Source organism: Octopus sinensis, linkage group LG18, assembly GCF_006345805.1.
Source record: "Octopus sinensis linkage group LG18, ASM634580v1, whole genome shotgun sequence".
NCBI lineage: Eukaryota > Metazoa > Mollusca > Cephalopoda > Octopoda > Octopodidae > Octopus > Octopus sinensis.
Genome location: NC_043014.1, coordinates 16,787,807 through 16,809,001, shown reverse-complemented (window position 1 = coordinate 16,809,001; position 21,195 = coordinate 16,787,807). Strand labels below are relative to the sequence as shown.

Below are 21,195 nucleotides of genomic sequence, written 5' to 3'. Positions count from 1 at the left end.
TGACAAGTGTCTTCTGTTGTCCTGGACTGACCTAACTTTTGTAAGAGGATTTGATAGACAGAAACAAAGAAACCTGTCATGTGTGCTTGTTTGTCTTGACATTTGTAATCATAAATCTCATTTCCAATATTCTGCAAGGATATGTCTGGCCATGGAGAAATATTACCTTGCTTGGAAACTGTTGGTGACAGGACATCTGGTCATAGCAAATCTGCCTCAATAAACTCCAATGCATGCAAGTATGGAAAAGTGGACGTTTTGGAATCCCTTGTCAGTTCAGATAAGGTAGTAAACTTTAGCATTGTATTATATAAGTTCATTTTGCAATTTGATACCAAGTTTGCTGAACAATTTAGTCAAATGTCTTCTATGTTACATTAGGTTGAACAACTCCGTGTGTGTGTATATAAATGTAAACAAATGAAAGGTATAAACATCAATGAGAAAACAACAAAAATTGGTGATCTATAAGATACTTAGTTTTTATTCTGTACTGAAATACACTTCCTTGTCTTGTACTGTCAGAAATTCCTGTTGGAAAGCAGTAACCAATGGAACTATTGGTCACCAATGGTGATATATATAAAATCATCATTCAGTGTTCATCACCAACAAAAGTAGCAACTCCCTGAACTTAGCCCAGCCTGTTCTTATTCTAACAGCTATGCTTTCTTAGCTGACTCCTCCACTGCTGACTTGGTCACCTAAGTAAGGGAAATTGTTTACCACTTCTAAGAATTCCCCTGTATGTTCCTTATTTGGTGGTTAATGCGAAAGCTAGGGATAGATGAGTGGTTGGTGAGGGCTGTACAAGCCATGTACAGGGATGTTGTCAGTAAGGTGAAGGTTAGCAACAAGTATAGCAAGGAATTCAGGGTGCAAGTAATGACTACACCACTGCACCTTTTGAGTCTATAGCTTGCACTGGGTACACCATATGGAATTTTCACCTACATATTGAGCAGGACTATCTCCCTGAAGGGATCAGTGAGTTGTCTGTTTTCCTCTTACTAGGACTTTGGTCTTTGCTAAATTAACTCTAAGGCCATTTAACTCCAGACTTTGCTTCCTTACCTGAAATTTCTTCTAGTTCTTATACTGATTCAGCTATAAGAACAAGGTCGTCAGTGTAGAGGAACTCAAAATAAGTAGCCAGTATTAAATTCCTCCGTTATTACCTGGAGGGCATGGCTTGTACAACTCTCATCAACCCCCTAGCTTCCGCATTGCCTACATCACAATTCTCTCTGACGCTGTCTTACAATTCGAAACACCTCATGCCACAGAATGTTGGTAAACTTCTTCCTTTCTGCTACTACCATTCTTCCAAGAATATTTCTTTGCTCTAATGGCCCTGTCTACTACACACTCCTCTACCACGCCACACTAGATCTGATTGGGACTTTGCACTATCCACATATTTGGTCTGTGGCATTTAGTAAGTTGACCCATAGGAACTTGTCTTCTGTTCCATGCCTATAGCTCTTCCTCATTAAATGTCTCAATTAGGGCGTCTCTAAATCACTGACTATTCAAAGGATTCTAAAACTTCCAAATCCTTTGTTTCCAGACTGGTCTGCTTCTTGGAATCCTCCTAACCTGAAGTCATGACTAACCAATGTGGAGGGGTACATTCTTCACCAGGGAAGGTCTTTGCATTTATAACCAACCATGTATCTCACTTTCTGGTGAGAAAGCAGTCAATCTGACTAGTGTTGGTCACTGGATTTGTAGGTTATCAGATTACTGGCTGGTTTCTTGAAGTTGGTGTTGCAGATCATGAGGTTATTCACATCACAGAACTCCTGTAGCCCTGTTCCTCCCTTGTTTCAGGAAAAATTCCATAGCCCCTATGTATAATGTTGAAGACATCCAGGTGCTGGCCAACATGTTCACTGAAATCACCGGCCACAAAGATATGGTCTGCCATTTGTGGATTTTTTTTTTAATGCTGACATACAGTTCTGGCATGGTCGATGCCAGTACCGCCTGACTGTCTTCTGTGCTGGCAGCACGTAAAAAGCACCATTCGAGTGTGGTCATTGCCAGTGCTGCCTGACCTACCTTTCAATGTGCCTACATTGATAATGTCAACTCTGAGGAAATGAAAGGGGAGGCAGGAGAGAACATGGAGAGGGTGGGATTCAGCATCTGAAAAAAAGGTTCTAATGAGCATTGGCCAATAGACATATAAAAATTGTCCTTTAATCTGCCATCATTCGTGTTATACTTGCTCCTGCCACTGAAAGTGGGTGCTATATAAGCATTGATAAATAAAAGTTAATTCATTACAGATAGATAAAATAGCTAACTGCTTAATTAATTAACTAAATTATAACTACTGCACAATCATGTTTTGGTACAAAGTAACAAGCTACCACCAGTGGCATAAATGTTGAGTATTACACAAGGTGTTACAAATTAAATTCTTAGCAATGGACTAAAATGAAATTATTTGCAAGAACTCCCCAAACAAATGTATGGCCTTATGCTAATGTAAATAAATACATTTATGAATTCCAATCTATTTTTTATTTCTTGGAGCTGTTAATGCCCTTTACAATTTTCACTCATATTTGAAATAGCTAATAAATGTTGAGTAGATAAGGTGTTAGACTACATTCTCATAGATTAAGAGTTCAAATTGGCTAGTATATTGTTCTTGAGATGAAAATTTTAATGTATGATGGAAATAGGTGGTAGATCACATAAGAATCTTTAATATTGTCCTCTCCAGGAGGAAATTCAAGTTTCGTCTACTTAATGTTATGAAACTGGAACTAGCCTGATATTTACAAACCTAACAAATAATAACTGAATTAAAATATATACATGTGTTAACTGCACAAAATTATTACCATAAATGAATTATTCAAAAATTATGTGAAAATTGTTTTAACATTGAATATCGAGAAAATCAACCAGAAGCATGATTAAGAGATTTTAGATTTTATTGATTAATGAACAAAACTAATGACATTTCTTATTTTTAACAAATTATTGTAATATGGCTTAATCTGAGAATTTGGAGGTAGTTTCCATAACATTTTCAATACTTCACAAAATATGAGGAAGTGGAGATAACTATCTGATATTAATATGATTACTACTTGCATTCTTGAAGGTTAGGACATAAGGATAAAGCAGATACCAAGGACGTTCCACAGAGGTGCAGTTGTGACAAAGAATTAAAAAGAAATATATTGTGAGAAAGAGAAGAAGGAAAAATATCTTAACCCTTTAGCATTCAGATTATTCTGTCAAATATAATGCTTATTTATTCACATTGCTCTGAATTAATCATTATCTTGTAGCTTTGAAATTTCGATGATGCATTGTTTAATTTTAGAATGACATTGCAGGGTAGTTGTGACAGGCCTGATCTGGTCAGTTTGAGCACAAAATATTTGAGCCTGATAGTGTTGTATTGGTAATGTCCATCAGAAGGGCAGTTTAAATCTTCTGTGTGATTGCAGGGTTGCATGTCTCCGACATTGACTACAAGATAAATGTTGTTCTCTTTGGCAATGCAGCTAATAGTTTCCTGAATTTGGATAGAGATCAGGTTCATCACATGGAATCCATGGTTTCACTTTATTAGGCTGTGGTATAATGTCAAGAAAGTTCTCAATATCAGTACGAGAATAATTTCTCAAATGTGCAATAAGGCCGTTTTCAGGAAATACCAAAATATTCGTACCCTGAAAATATAAATATAATATATTTGCTAATAGCAAACACACTGTATGTACACGTACACACACACACACTTTATCATCATCATTTAATGTTCATTTTCCATGCTGGCAAGAGTTGGACAGTTTGACAGGAGTTGGCTAACCAGAAGACTGCACCAGGTTTCACTCTCTGTTTTGTCATGGTTTTTACAGCTGGATGCCCTTCCTAATGCCAACCACCTTACAGAGTGGATTGAGTGCTTTTTGCATGGCACCACTACTGGCAAGGTCTGTTTTGGCATGGGTTTTACAAGTAAATACCCTTCCAAATGCCAACCACTTTATTGTGTGGACTGGATGCTTTTTACATGACATCAGCACTGGCTGGGTCACCAAGTAACTCACAAGACAAAGATCCGTTGAGAGGTGGGGTATTGGTGGAGGTGGTCTTGTGCCAGGTGATGAGAGGTTACAATGTGACAGAGGGCCAGAAATAGGTGTCTTGCTGTACGGGAGATACATAGTTATCCAGTCAGAGAGAGAAACCAAAGGAATGATCAAGAATGAAAGGAAGTTGGCAAGAGAGAGATGGTGGTGATGTGCCAGGGCACACCCTCAAGGTACAGGGATCAGAATATAAATGAGATGGTAGAGTATTACTAAGGGTGCATGCATGAATAGTGAATTCATATGAATGCACACAACAGGGGTAAATGCAGTGACTGGTGAAACCTGGGTATATAGAGGATGGGGACACAACAGGATAGCTATGATACTGTGGGCAGGGCAGTGAGGACAGGATTTGGGAGCAAGAGATGAGCATAGTGCAAGAAAATGAGGAAGAGAAGATGAAGTTTGATTTAGAGGGATAAGTTATGTGAAAAGTTTTATTGTTAAATGTGGGTGGAACATACAGCACTTCCAGAACACAGTCTCTCTGAAGTAAGAGGGAGCTTCTCAAGAACCTCGTATCACCAGACATCTCAGTTCATTGTCATTGCCTCCATGAAGCCCAACACCTTGATATATATATATATATATATGTATGTATATATATATGTGTGTGTATATATATATATATGTGTGTGTGTATATATATATATATATGTATATATACATATATATGTATATATATACATATATATATGTATATATATATATGTATATATATATATATATATATATGTATATATATATATATATGTATATATATATATATATGTATATATATATATATATATATGTATATATATATATATATATATATATATATATATATATATATATATATATATTTAATTTATATATATGTATATATATATATACACATATATTAAATTAGAGATAAAACCGCTATTAGGCAAATCATACAATGAAAAACTTAAGCCAATACATAAGATTAATTAATTTATATTATTTTAATATATATCAAACTTATTAAAAAAGATAATTAATATAACACATATATATATATAATTTTTTTACATAAGAAAAAACAACTTTCAGGAACATTAGTGGTTTATTGGGGTGGAAGGTTGTGAATTTTTCCCATATTGAAGTATGCTAAGCTGAAAATTATTTTATATTTCATGGTTGTCAGCCAGGGTTGCCAAATTGTGTAAATAAAAATACAAGAGTTAAGGAATGGAGTAGATAAAATCCAGGCTACATATGTTTCGTAGCAAGTAGAACCTTGGAAGTGGCAAAAATCCAAGCAAGGTGTATACCACAAGTTACTCTTCAGGCCAAAGATATTTTGATTAAATGAAGTTTACTTTGTTGTTAGGAGGCCCATGTTAACACATAATATAATATATTACACACACATATATACAGACAGATAATATGAATATTTCAAAAGCAACTTTTATATAAATTGATGTTTAATTTAAATCACTAGCATTGAGACCATTGAAGAGAATGTATAATTTTTGCAAACTTATTAATGCCTATGCTTAGCAAAATCCATCACTGTGAATGAAGCCTTTCAAGAAAGCTACTCAAGCATTCAGTAGACCTATATTTTGTCTACTAAATAAAGTGAATAACCTCTCAATTTATTTGCTATATCATCATAGAGAGATTAGTGACACAAATATTAAAACAAGCAATTTTTTTTTAATGCTTAATCCTTTTAGATTTTACACTTACAAAAGCTTAAATCAACTGTGGCTTGGTACAAGAAAGATAACGCTGTGAAACAAAATTTCAATTTTTTTTTGTTTTTAGTCAGTAAGTCTAGGAGCATGAGTGGCTGTGTGGTAAGTAGCTTGCTTACTAACCACATGGTTCCGGGTTCAGTCCCACTGCGTGGCACCTTGGGCAAGTGTCTTCTACTATAGCCTCGAGCCGACCAAAGCCTTGTGAGTGGATTTGGTAGACAGAAACTGAAAGAAGCCCTGGGGTCAATTTGCTCGACTAAAGGTGGTGCTCCAGCATGGCCACAGTCAAATGACTGAAACAAGTAAAAGAGTAAGTATTATTTCCAATTTGCGTCTATCTAGAAATCAAAGGAAATGATTACTACTCCCTTCAATCTTAGCTTTTGTAACCTGGACATCAATGTTTTCCATTACATTTCAGACAGATTCAGCACTGAGTTGCTGAAGCAGAAATATCATTATAGCAAATATTCTGCTCAAAACCACAGGTTTGCTTGTCAGTTGCTTGACCTTAACCACCTGAACATGTCTCTTAGTGAATACCAATCTCTGATCAAGAGCAAGAGCAAGAGTAATGGAGGAGCATTAGAGTCATGTGCTGAGAGGGATTCTTTGGGGTTGAATAAATGTAAGAAAAGTTTGAAGAAATCTCTTTATATATAAACGACAAAATGTCTGTGTGTGTGTGTGTGTGCATGTCCTTTATACAAATCCACAATTTTTCAGTTAGAGGGCTCGCACTTTCTATGGTCATTCATAACCGTCCAAGGGTGGTCGTGCACATCTTTACATTTCCCCAGTCACCATTAAAGCCATTAAAAAAAATCAATAGAAGAGACTTTTTTGTGAATTTTCTATCCAAAACCCAATCAAAATGCCTGAAACTTGATATGCCAATTGAATGCTAGCTAGCTGTATGTGATTGGTCAGAGATTTGGACAGTACTCGCATATATGTGTGCACGTATGCAGCTGTATATGCATGCACGTATGCAGCTGTATATGCATGCACTAGCACTATGACCCGGCATTGCCAGGTCATAGTGCTAGTATTAGCCATTTTTCATACTTTCTAGGAGTAAGCAAATAGGAAATAACAGTTGCTACCCAAGGACAAAAATCATGTTACACATTGTAATATATGCACTCACAAAAGAAAATTGTTCTTTTTAACTTGGCTCAAGGATAAAGTATAGTCAATAAAATCAATGCCAGAATATTGCTGGAACTTATTTTAGCAACTGCAGACAAGTCAATTCCAGCAGGAATTAATAATGTGAATGGATAAATTTAACAGTAAGTTAAATGCTTTGCAATTTCACTGCCACATCTGGCTGAAGGTATTTGTCAGTCCTCCAAGATTGCAGCAATTCATACCAGTTATATACAAGGTTCAAGTCGAAATACAGACCTCTTTCTAACTAATGCTGAAGCCAGATATCAAAATTAAGGATTTTTTTTTCCTCTGCACTCAGAAAAAGTTTTTTGTTGTTGATTGTGAATCTAAGTACCTTATTGAACAAAAGAGCTTCTGCATAGTCATACAACATGCTAGAAACGGCAGTCAGATTTCAAGCAAATCACTATTTACTGACTTACAAATGAAAGGAGACATTAGCCAATGTAGTTGTAGACAAATGAGAAGATCATCGTGGATTTGTATGATCAGTGCCAAACAATGACTTGTGAAGCCGCAGTTTAGCCAACAAGTGATATAAAAAGAAACAGATATTACTGAGTCTCTCAGGAAATTCAGTAAAGTTAAGAGAAGCTTTGGTAACATGTCAGTCTAACCAAGTTGTCTGTTGTTAAGTTCATATCTTGATCTGTTGTGTAATTTTTGTAAACAAAATGCTCTTTCAGCAGGTGGAGTCTGGTTCCAGTTCTTCCCAGGTTGTTATATGTATGTATACACACTTATATATCTATATATACATATGTGCGTATAGTGGGGAGTGCCCCCCCCCCACTTGTCATGCAGGAAAATGGGGCCTGGTTGCCTTCTGGGAAGGCAATATACATATGTGTGTGTGTGTGCATGTATGTGTGTGTGTGCACATGCATGTGTGTATGTGTATGTATGTATACCTTTTTTACTTTCTAATATTTTACTTTGTAGCAAGTCATAAAATGTGGCAATATGACTTAATGGTCGTTTGCCCGAACAAGCATAATTGTTGGTAATCCCATTGGTTAAAATTATTGTCCATGTTTGAATTCTAAACTTTCGTCAAAGAGAATTCTTTCACAAAATATGGTTCTTAGAATTCAGGTATGAGCAGTTATAAAAAAACTGATTTGGGGGAAATTAATCAGTGTTCATAGGATGTTACTAAACTCCATGACACTCACTCATTGAGATATTGGCTATTTTTTATGCCATGTCTATGATAAAAATCCAACAAGACTTATCTGAATTGTTGTGAACTCTAGTAGTTAGTATGAAGGATTAGCTAGTGTGACTTTTAAGTTGTAATTCTCTACAACAAAATGACTTTACTTTCCAACTATACTATAAATGTTAAATGTACATAAATAAAGTAATGTAGTAATTATTTTCTCTTTCTTCATGTACTTTTTCCTTCAACTTTTAATATCAAATATTTCTGTTAATCAAATTTTGTGTAATGAAACTGTCATCTATTTTCTATTGAAAATTTTATATATTTTTCACAAGTGTCTCTACTTTTATGATGTGGTGGTTTATCTATGAGATCACATCAGGAGGTCACCACTTTTTATAGTGGCGTTTTGTTACTGTTTGTGTAACACTACTTTTATATGTTTCCTATTTGGAAATAGATAAATATATTTTATTTTTGAAGTAGGAATATATATTGATAAATACGTCACTTATAGCTAGCTTACTTATAAGTGTTATCATTATACATAAATCCTGACTCCAGCTACATAAACACCATAGCGAGAAATATATACTCTGAAACGCTAACAGTCAAGGAGGATCTCACTGAACTTTGCCCAGCCTATTCTTATTCTAGCAGCAATGCTCTTAGAGCATCCACTTCCACTACTGACTTGGTCACCTAGGTAATGGAAGCTATCAACCATTATTTTTTCCTGCTGGAATTTGATGGAGCCTGGAGTCTATTTTCTGTACATTTTTAGTGTTAATTGTACTTGTGTACATTCTATACACAAAAACTATTTCCCCTGTTAACTTTCCTCTGATATTGCTGCACTTCTTATGTGTCCATTGGGTACATCTTATGGAGTTACTGCCTACACCTTTTCTATAAGTCGAGCAGGGTCATCAACCTAAGAGATTTGTGACTTATCTGCTCACCTACTTACTAAGACTTTGTTTTTTGCTAGATTAACTCTAAGGCCCTTTGATTCTAGACCTTGCTTCCATACCTGAAATTGCTTCTCTAGTTCTGGAACTGATTTGGCTATAGAACAAGGTCATCAGCATAGAGGAGTTCCCAGGGGCAGCCTGTCTTAAATTTCTCTGTTATTGCCTGGAGAACTATGATAAGAGGGGGCTGAGGACTGATCCTTCATGAACCCCTACTTGCACCCTGAATTCCTTGCTATACTTGTTGCTAACCTTCACCTTACTGACAACATCCCTGTACATGGCTTGTACAGCCCTCACCAACCACTCATCTATCCCTAGCTTTCGCATTGACCACCAAATAAGGGATCAGGGGACTCTATCAAAGGCTTTCTCCATGTTGACAAAAGCCAGGTACAGGGATTTATTTTTGGCTTGATATTTCTCCTGCAGTTACCTAACCAGGAATATGACGTCAATTGTGCCTCGGCCTGACACAACTCTGAACTGCATCTCATCTATCTACACTAACTCTCTCCCTAATTAATTGAGCTATGACCCTTTCAGTAACTTTAGGTGCAGACATGGGTGTGTAGTAAGAAGCTTACTTTCAGTCCTACTGTGTGTCTCCTACAATAGCCTTGGGCCAGTCAAAGCCTTGTGAGTGGATTTGGTAAATGGAAACTGAAAAAAGCCTGTCTTGGAATGATACAGCATAGCCCCTGCACAAGAATGACATGCAAATTCATAAAGATTTCCATATTTTTCATTAGCCATGCCACAGCATGGCCACAGTCTTAGGGCTAAAACATGTAAAAGAATAGAAGAATATATTTGTGTCTTTGTGTTTGTCCCCCAACATAGCTTAACAACCACTGTTGGTTTGTTTGCATCCCTGTAAAAAACGTACTGGGGTTGAATCATTTGACTAAAAACTCTTCAAGGCAGTACCCCAGCATGGGAATAGTCTAAATGACTGAAACAAGTAAAAGATTAAAAAATACTTACACACATATATATATATATAGGGGTAGGAGTGGCTGTATGGTAAGTAGCTTGCTTACGAACCACATGGTTCCAGGTTCAGTCCCACTGGGTGGCACCTTGGGCAAATGTCTTCTACTATAGCCTTGAGTTGACCAAAACCTTGTGAGTGTTTGTGTGTCTGTGTTTGTCCCCCCAATATCGCTTGACAACCGATGCTGGTGTGTTTACGTCCCCCATAACTCAGCAGTTTGGCAAAAGACACCGATAGAATAAGTCTTGGGGTCGATTTGCTCAACTAAAGGCAGTGCTCCAGCATGGCCACAGATAATGACTGTGTACATACACATGCATGTGTGTATCCCTACTAGTGTATCAACCAGAGACTATCAGATGTTGTCACAATGTGCTTCCTCACATTGTTATAGGTTTTCAATGATGCCACCCTTAGCATTTTCCCTGAATGAAACACCCGTCTGTCACTTTTTACAGCTGAATGGACAGGAGCATGGGAAATGACATGTTTTGCTCAAGAACACAACACATAGATCTTTTACCTTTTTTTTTACTCCTTTCAGTTATTAGACTGCAGCCATGCCAGGGCACCGCCTTCAATTTTTGATCAAATGAATCAATCCCAGGCCTTACTGTTTTTATTTTTTAAGCTTGCTATTATTCTATCAGTATATAAACAGATTGGGTTTATTTACATTTGTGAAGAAAAAACGATATCCTTCCACCACCCCTAACTAACCCTAACCCCCAAACAGACTGAAATGCAATAGATTGATACTAGGGTCATAATTATAGGTGACAATTTCATATGACACAGCGAGAAAAAAACTGCTGTTTAAACCGAAATGATCCCATATTACATGTAACACTTGTCCGTCTTTACTCTGAAAGTTCAAATTCCACTGAGGTTCGCTTTGCCTGTCATCCTTTCGAGGTCAATGAAATAAAAAGCAATAAAAAGAACTAGGGTTCAAGCAATAGAATTACGTCTCCCCTCCAAATTACAGGCCCCTATCATTATCTTCACTATTATTTATGGACTCAGAAACGAATTGAAGTGAAATGTCGACTTTGGCGGAAAGTCCTGAGTTTAAATACAGCCAAGGTCGACTTTGCCTTCATCCCTTTCGGGTAATACTAAGTTCCATATATTCTACTCCCCTCACTCGCATCAAAGATTGCTGGCCTTGGGCCAAAATTTGAAACCATCATCATCATCACTATTATTAATACAACATTAAAGTAAATCTTATTATCAAGGCCTCATAAACAACAGGACAGCATTAATTAATGTGGATTTCTTCCTCTAATTTTACTAATTAAATATGCCATATTACTTACATTTTACCCGTTAATTTCCTTTATATCACATGTAAAAGTCGATCATAGGTTTTCAGAAACAACAGATCAACATTTCAGTTTGGAAATTATTAATTAAGACGAGCAAATATATTTTCCTAATTTTGTTAAGTTTCCGATTCGAAATAATTACTTTACGATCAAGAGGTTCACATAATTCTATTATTACATTATTATTAGTAGTAGTAGTATTATCACCTTTGCAGCATTAAAGTAAATCTTTGTCAACTTACTGTATTCAGATACAAACAACGAGTCAGTGATCAGTAATTAAGCACCTTAATTAATAATTTACAGGGACCAAGTGGTTTGGAGTGTTGTAAAAGTTATTTCCCTTTATCTGGTTGTATTTCTTTTATATTCCAACAGTCCCATTATTCTCTACTGTCCCATTCTGGGAACATCTTCATCTTGAAGAGTTTTCAAATTTTCACCAGAAAAGCTGAGTTTTTATAGGGAGCTGTAGCCTCAAAAACAAGCCTGGGACCTTTTCACTTTGACCGGCAGATGTAAAAAATAATTTCTTTGTAAATAAACACTTTTAAACCTCGTATACTGGTAGAATGTGTTACATAAAACATCTTTTTCTCTTGGCTTTCTTGAGAAAATTCTGTAGTTTGTAAGCTATTTGTTGTTAAATTTCTTGCATTTTGGCAATTTCAACCAATCAATGACGTCTATTGAGGTGAATACAAATTCTGCTGTTGTTTGCCAACAACAACTTCCTGCGGTCTCCATTTAGTTTGTCATTTCATATCAGTCACGTTCGTATGAATAAAAGATTGTGGGGTTAGGGTTTGGTGTGAGGGGAGGGTTTCTTTTTTCTTCAGAAATGTAAATAAACCCACATGGGTTTACAAGTGACAGCTACACCGCCGGAAGGTCTTGTTGACAAGTTCTTATCTTGCCATTTTGCTGCATATGTGAAAAGTTTCAAGTTTTTTTGTCTGCAAAAGGGAGTCCATGCTTCTGCCCTATACAAAGATATGCTCAAAATACAAGATTTGTATACAATTATTTTAGTTATCAGACTGACATCATGTTCACGCACATACATACATATATCAAATTAAATACACAATTGAAAGGGCTACTACTACTTTCATGCTATTATGATACTTGAACAGGAATATTAATAGAATATGCCTCGTATCTTAAGGGCATACAACCAAAGAAACCAAGCCAAATCTGAGTGGAACCAGGAGAAGCACTCTGGCTTGCCAGCACCTGTCACACTTTCCCACCCAAGCCTGCAAAGAAAATGGATGTTAAAGGATGATGATGATGATGATGATGATGAAAACACAACAAAGACAAAATCAATGTCACTTAAAACTTTTATTCCTTATTCCCATTCCTTTATTCTCTCATAACAAATTCCTCAAAAATCCAGCACAATCATCTTCAGAAACCAAAGTCATCTCTGTGTTGATATATTTAGATATATAAATGATATTGAAGTTGTGATTCATGAATTTCATGTTGACATCCAAGAAACTGAAGTTGATAATGTCAAGCTTGAAGAGGAATAAACCCTGTCTTTTAGCAGACAAAATATTCATAATTGTTGTCCTGTTGTAATAAATTTTAATACTGATGCGGTTACACTTGTGTATGAATACTCACACGTGTACTTAAGATGCCATTTGCAGAGAATGGTTTACCACAGATATGACACTGATATGGTTTTTCCCCCAGTATGAATAGGTTTGATACTATTGCTAGAGAATGATTCACCAGATATCACAATCCTGTGGCTTCTTCCCCGTATGGGTACGTTTGTGTTTAGACAAGACCCCACTTTGGGAGAATGATTTACCACAGATATTACAATGATATGGCTTCTCTCCTGTATGAATACATTTGTGATTATTTAAAGTACTGTTGTGAGAAAATGATTTACCACAAATATCACACTGATATGGGTATTCTTCAGTATGAATACGCTTGTGACCAGTCAAATAAGTATTTCTAGAGAATGATTTACCACAGATATAACAATGGTATGGCTTCTCTCCTGTATGAATACGTTTGTGAGTATTTAAAGTACTATTGTGAGAAAATGATTTACCACAAATATCACACTGATATGGGTATTCCTCAGTATGAATACGCTTGTGACCAGTCAAAGAAGTATTTCTAGAGAATGATTTACCACAGATATCACACTGATATAGGTATTCCTCAGTATGAATACGCTTGTGATCAGTCAAATAAGTATTTCTAGAGAATGATTTACCACAGATATCACAATGGTATGGGTATTCCTCAGTATGAATACGCTTATGAATACGCTTGTTGTACTCTTTTGCCGCAACTTTCTCTCGCTCTTTCTTCTGTTGGCCTGCTCACTTAGCCAGTGGGGTGGCGTCATTTGAAGGCTAAAACAATGCGAAACGCATTGTGACCAACGATGTGTAGCAACATCTGATAGCCTGGTCGGTCACGGTGATCACGTTGATATATATGAATATATATTTTTACAACCATCCAGCATTCTGAACATCTTTTTTCTTTCATATGTATTAAATCGGTACATCACCCCCAATACTTCTAATATACATATATATATATATATATATATATATATATATATATATATATATAGGTTCTAAGAGGTAATGGTGTCATTGAGACCCAAAGTTGTCAGGTAATGCTGAATAAGTGCCATAGACTGACCATAGTTAATTCCAGGTTCGGTGATTTTGGGAATAAGGGGTTCAACGTTGGTCATCTGTCAGTGTATGTAAATAAGAATTTTTTGCGTAATGCGATAAAAAACGAAGGCTGTGTAGATATTAGAACATTTATAGATAGAAGGTCTTACACCTGTTTTCAGAATATTTATTAATTATATCCCTTCATTGGAGATGATGTGGGAGGATTGTTAATTAATAGTTAATTTGGATAGGATACAAAATAGAGAGTGAGGTGGAGGAAAGAAAATAGATGTGAGATATGTAGGGGCATTGAATTTGTAGATCCATTTTTTAGGCAGAATGGTAGATATGTAAGATTCCAATACTTTGTGAGAAAAATCCAGCAGTATTTAAAATTGTTTATTCCAAGTATAAAGTTTATACACAATGTAAGATTCCAATACCTTATGAGTAAGATTCAACAGTATTTAAAAGTGGTCATTCCAAGTACAGAATTTATACACTATGGTTTTTTTTTTATCTCATTACGCAAAAAATTCTTATATATATATACATATACATACATATAAAAGTAATCAATTTAATGTCAGAATATAGAGTGATCAATGGCTCTGCATTCACAAAGCATTTGTAGATGCAAAACATTTGGTCACCCTATGACTGGACATCAACTTAATAACTTTAATAAATTAGTGCCCAATGTTTACACACACACACAAGCATATATATATATATATATATATATATATATTCAATAGCTAGAAGTGAGACATACTTCTGATGACACCCACACACACATATAACTCCATCCCCAACCTCTTGACACCTTCCATACATAATCTCTTACTTTGTGTGGCATTTTTCCTTGCATCTTGTCACCAACATCTTATTTTCATCCCAGATACTCCCACCCACTCTTAGGTAAAAGTATGTTAACTGTGTATCTTCCCTATAGCAAAACATTTCTTCCTTGGTGCAAAATCACATCCCAGGCCTTTTATTAAACTCTTTCCTCCCACTTAGCGAAGTGAACTGCTTTTTTTGTCTTTTTTTTCATATCTTACAAGTTACTTGTCAACCCCTCACTAATGCTGGTAGTAAGAAACAAGCACCCAGTGCACACTGCGAAGTTGTTAGCGCTAGGAAGGGCATCCAGCTGTGGAAACAATAGCAAAGTTGACATGTATTGATGAGGAATATGAGGGAGGGAAGGAGAAAGCAGGAAGGAAAGATGAATGGATGGATGGTTGGACGTGCATGTACATAGATAAATGTACACGCACATTCTAAAGTACAGACAAACATGTTCGTATCACTTCTAATTAAACTGCAACCACGCCGAAGTATCAGCTCGTAAGTTCCGTTCAGGAATGGAACACCAGAACTTATTTTTCATTTGGTAGTTATAATGTTGGAGTCTTTTGGTGCAGGAATGTAAACAAACTAACAATGGTTTTCGAACATTTATGGGAGAAACACACACGCGTCTCCATCCCACCTCGCTCCATCATCACTGTCTGACAAGTTTTGTTGGTTTCTTTCCATACCTGATGCTTTGGGGGTTCGGTAACAGGATAGCATTAAAGAAGCAACAGACATGCAAAGAAGCAGTCAGTTTCTTGTTTTCTATCTTTTGTCATCATTCGGATTGGTTTTTTTTATTACAATTCACATTTTCAGAAAGTAATTATAGCAATAAAAATCATAAAACTTACCACTTGAGTTTTAGCATCAGACAATTGTGGAATAATATAGGTTTTACAACGGTTGAATATTTAGTTCGTTTCGTTGAGATTCCGTGTCGCTTTTCTGAAGTGTCCTTAACTTATATTTCCTGCGAAATCCACTCCTTCGGGTGATTAACGTTAATCAACATTAAACTGGATTTATTTATGATACGAGGTAAGATATAACACATTTCTTTAATAAAAGCCAATGAACCTGGCTACTTGACAGTGAAAGTTTTAAATATTGCTGCACGAATTTTTTTAGCTTGTATTAAATAATTTTGACCTCATAACCCATTAGAATAATTGCATTATGTTTTTAACTTATCTCTCTGCTTTTATATGATATATTGCGTGTGTAGGTATGTATAAATTTATATATTGAAAGAGATTTTAAAAGTGTCCTGTATATATAGTTTTCTAATCTGGCAACCCTATCCAAACATGTCCCTTATGAGCCTATACAATTGATGATACAGCATAGAATTCACACTTGATCAATGTATGATAAAAGTTACACATTTCTCCAAACTAATCTACAATAAATGTTTGTTTCCAAGTTATATAATTTGATGACATTTTTAATATGCTAAGGTGCAGTGATGAGAGATAAACAAATGGATAAGTTTGTTCCTTAAATGCTAATGATGGTGGTTATCTAGTGAATATGTGGTGGAGCCATTTCGTAGATGGTAACCATGTGAGAGTGAATGTATGGAAAATATATTTCCTAGTCACTGAGAAAATGTTAAAATGTAACAATTGTTGGAAATTCTCAACAGAACTGAACAGCAGAAGGTCTTCAGAGACAAAACCCCACAGAGGCAAGTCTTTTGCTCCCTTGTTACATTCTACCAATTATTTCTAAGTTAGCACTCGCTCTCTACTCCACATTTGACAGCATCTATTTCCTTGTATTTATTGCACATGTATATCTACTATTTTTCGTGTTGACGTTCCTCTAATATTGCTGCACATCTTATGTATCCATAACTTGCACTGGCTACACCTTATGGAGTTTCTGCATATTCCCTTTCCATATTTCAAGCAGGGCCATTTCCCTGTAAGATTTGTATGCTTACTAACTTACTAAGACTTTGGTCTCTGTTAAATTAAATTTAAGGCCCACTAATTGCAGACCCTGCTTACACACCTGAAATTTCTTTTCTCTTGCTGGTATTGATTCAGCTGTAAGATGATCAGCATAGAGGATCTCACTGGGGCAGCCCAGTATATATATATGTGTGTGTCTGTATTGCGGTTAGTGACTAAATTATAGTGATGTTTATGTTTGATCTGTTCTAAAAGTCATGACACTCGTGAACACTAATTTCTTAAATAGATCTACTCAGTAAGGGGTGACCTAGGGCTAAACAACAGTGACTTATCATGTTTCCTAAGACAGTACAACGTTATCGTCCAGTATTTTGTAGTTTAGCATTTTACATAATATTTGAAGGTGGACGAGCTGAAGGCTGTGCATATGTGGACATTACACAAGGTTGTATAATATAACTTTAATAACAAAATAAATTTTAAAGACTAATTATTGGGGTAAAAGTTTATATCCACAGTTTATCATTATGAAAATGTAGTTATATTTTCTATTGTTGAATCTCTGCTTTTTAAGTCTTTCCTATATCTTCTACTGTTTCTGTGTCATTTCAGAATATGAGATGTTTGTGTTATAAAGGAATTTTTACATCAGATACATCATGAATATTGATCATCACTTGGAGACTAATGGAAGATATTATAAATAATATATATAACCCTGTTTCTATAACAAATTTCTGGTAAATAACTGAAATATTTCTTCTGAATTAATAGCAACATTTGCTTTATTCCATTGCCAGGAATATATACTTGAAAAAATCTGCAAAGGTGCTGTATTATCTTCAGATATTCACAAAGATCAGATCAGGTGTAATTATAGCTGTAGAACTTTTTGAATCAACAGAGAAATATATAAAGAAGAAAGAAAAAAATACATTTTGTGCTTGTGTACTGGAGAACAATAATGAATTGTCAAGAGATGACAAAAGAAAAAGAATTATCATACCAATGTGATATCTGTAAAAAGTTTATATCTAGAGTGCCGGTGGCACGTAAAATACTCCAATGCGACTGTACGACAGGCACCCATGCCAACCCCCTTTGCTTGTGAAGACATGTTGGGGCAAGTGAAATCGAAATCGAATTGAACCAGCCAGGATCCCTGGTCTGGTGGTACGTAAAAAGCACTATCCGACTCGTAGCCATGGCTTCCGTGCCGGTGGCACGTAAAATACTCCAATGCGACCGTACGACAGGCACCCATGCCAACCCCCTTTGCTTGTGAAGACATGTTGGGGCAAGCGAAATCGAAATCGAATTGAACCAGCCAGGATCCCTGGTCTGGTGGTACGTAAAAAGCACTATCCGACTCGTGGCCGATGCCAGCACCGCCTCGACTGGCTTCCGTGCCGGTGGCACATAAAATACACCAATCCGACCGTGGCCGTTGCCAGCCTCGCCTGGCACCTGTGCAGGTGGCACGTAAAAAGCACCCACTACACTCACGGAGTGGTTGGCATTAGGAAGGGCATCCAGCTGTAGAAACATTGCCAGATTAGACTGGAGCCTGGTGCAGCCTTCTGGCTTCCCAGAACCCCGGTCGAACTGTCCAACCCATGCTAGCATGGAGAACGGACGTTAGACGATGATGATGATGATGATGAAAGGGAAATCTCACTGTTCACAAACGTATTCATGCAGGAGGAAAGCAATATCACTGTGATATCTGTGGAAAGTCTTTTTTGCGGAAAAGTCACCTTACCAGACACAAATACATTCATACTGGAGAGAAACCATATTCTTGTGATATCTGTGGTAAATCCTTTACAGTAAAAAGTAATTTAACCTCTCATAAACTTACTCATAATAATGAGAGGCCATATCAGTGTGATATTTGTGGTAAATCATTCTCTACAAAATGTAATCTTACTAGTCACAAATCCATTCATACAGGAGAAAAAACATATTAGTGTGATATTTGTGGTATATCATTCTCTCAAAAGAGTGGCCTTACTAAATACAAATTCATTCATACTGGAGAGAAACCATATCACTGCTATACTTGTGGTAAATCATTTGTCCTAAGAAATCATTTAACTTCTCATGAATTTACTAAGAAGAAGCCATATCAGTGTGATATTTGTGGTGTGTCATTCTCTCGAAAGAGTGGCCTTACTAAACACAAGTTCATTCATACAGGAGAGAAACCATATCCCTGTGATATTTGTGGTAAATTATTCTCTCAAAAATGTTACCTTACGACTCAGAAATCCATTCATTCAGGAGAGAAACCACATCCCTGTGATATTTGTGGTAAAAGTGTGGCCGCAGTCAAATGACTGAAACAAGTAAAAGAGTAAAAGAGAGTTACGTGGAAATTATTTTTAAAAACTGCTGGTCAAACCGAAAAGATCCAAGAATTTTAACAGCTTCTAACCTTTCAACCGAATCCGCCTTTTTTCCAGTAATAGTCTGGCTATAGAATCACAAATAATTCTTTAACACGAACTGCTGAATATTCATTAGATCACGTGACATTCAACGTCACCGTCGTGAGAAGTCCTCGGAAGTAGAATTCTCTGCATGGAGTTGTCGCCTTGCCAAGGGAGATAATCTCCTTATCGGAATGTATACCAAAATATAAAGGGATTTAAACAGAGTTACATACCTTACATATTTCCGGTATCTTAATACGCATGCGTAATAAACGCACTCAATACTTGACTTTGATACCAGCTTCGATGTCCCGTGCGTGAATTCCTCTTTATCAGCTGATAATAATCCATTTATAATTCTTTTAATGCATTTCTCAACTGCCATATACACACATATATAAACAACACTTACCTTTTATGAAACATTTGCGTAAGTATTAAACAATGAAAAGATTCAATGTTTTTTTAATTCTGGAGACTTTCGGTTTTTGACGTATCAATTCGTTGTTCCTCTTCCGTGTTTTATGAACGAGAGATGTCCTTCATTGTGCAGGATTTGGCTGCTATTTCTTGCTACGAAAGACATAGGTTCTTTTCGGTTTGAACGGCAGTTTTTTAAAATAATTTCCACATAACTAAACACTTTTATACTTCGTATACTGGTAAAATGTGTTTATAAAACATTTTTTTCTCTTGGCTTCATTGAGACAATTCTACTGTTTGTAAGATATTTGTTGTTTTTTTCCTTCAATTTCTGTAATTTCAACCAATCACTGACGTCTATTGAGGTAAAAAAAAAAAACCTTCTGTGCCGTATGAATATGTCCCTCGTTTAAGAAACAGATTGGGTTTATTTACATTTCTGAAGAAATAAAGATACCCTAACCCTAACGGATCTTTTCGGTTTGAACGGCAAGTTATATTTCTGGAGAAAGACTAATGTTAGCATCCACCATTCTGTAGTTTTATTTTAAGACTCTTAAGGAGTGGCTGTGTGGTAAGTAGCTTGCTTACGAACCACATGGTTCTGGGTTCAGTTCCACTGCGTGGCACCTTGGGCAAGTGTCTTCTGCTATAACCTCGGGCCGACCAAAGCCTTGTGAGAGGATTTGATAGACAAAAACTGAAAGAAGCCTGTCGTATATATGTATATATATATATATATGTTTGTGTGTCTGTGTTTGTCCCTCTAGCATTGCTTAACAACCGATGCTGGTGTGTTTACGTCCCCAAAACTTAGCGGTTCAGTAAAAGAGACTGATAGAATAAGTACTGGGCTTACAAGGAATACGTCCTGGGGTTGATTTGCTCGACTAAAGGCGGTGCTCCAGCATGGCCACAGTCAAAATGACTGAAACAAGTAAAAGAGTAAAAAGTAATGTGAAGGTGTCAGTGTAGTTTACAAATATGGAAGATTCACACAAGATTCTATGATGTCAATTTTAATAAATTAAAATGTTAAGTTCATCATCATCTTTTAATGTCTGTTGTCCATGCTGGAATGGTTCGATAGTTTGAGGGCGGTGAGCTGGCAGAATCGTTAGCACGTCGGGCGAAATGCGTAGCCGTATTTCGTCTGCCGTTACATTCTCAGTTCAAATTCCGCCGAGGTCGACTTTGCCTTTCGTCCTTTTGGGGTCGATAAAATAAGTACCAGTTGCACACTTGGGTCAATGTAATCGACTTAATCTGTTTGTTCCCTCTGTGTTTAGCCCCTTGTGGGTAGTAAAGAAATAGGTTTGAGCAGAGGTGATAAGGTGGGGAGATGCAGCACACTTCAGTCTGATTTCTTATGACTTCAACAGCTGGATGCCCTTCTTAGTGCC

General features: G+C 36.3%; 1 pseudogene; it reads left to right on the top strand.

Moving 5' to 3' along the window:
- The first annotated feature begins 9,802 nt into the window (after positions 1–9,802).
- LOC115221847 lies at positions 9,803–9,900 on the top strand (annotated as a pseudogene).
- Positions 9,901–21,195: the final 11,295 nt, after the last annotated feature.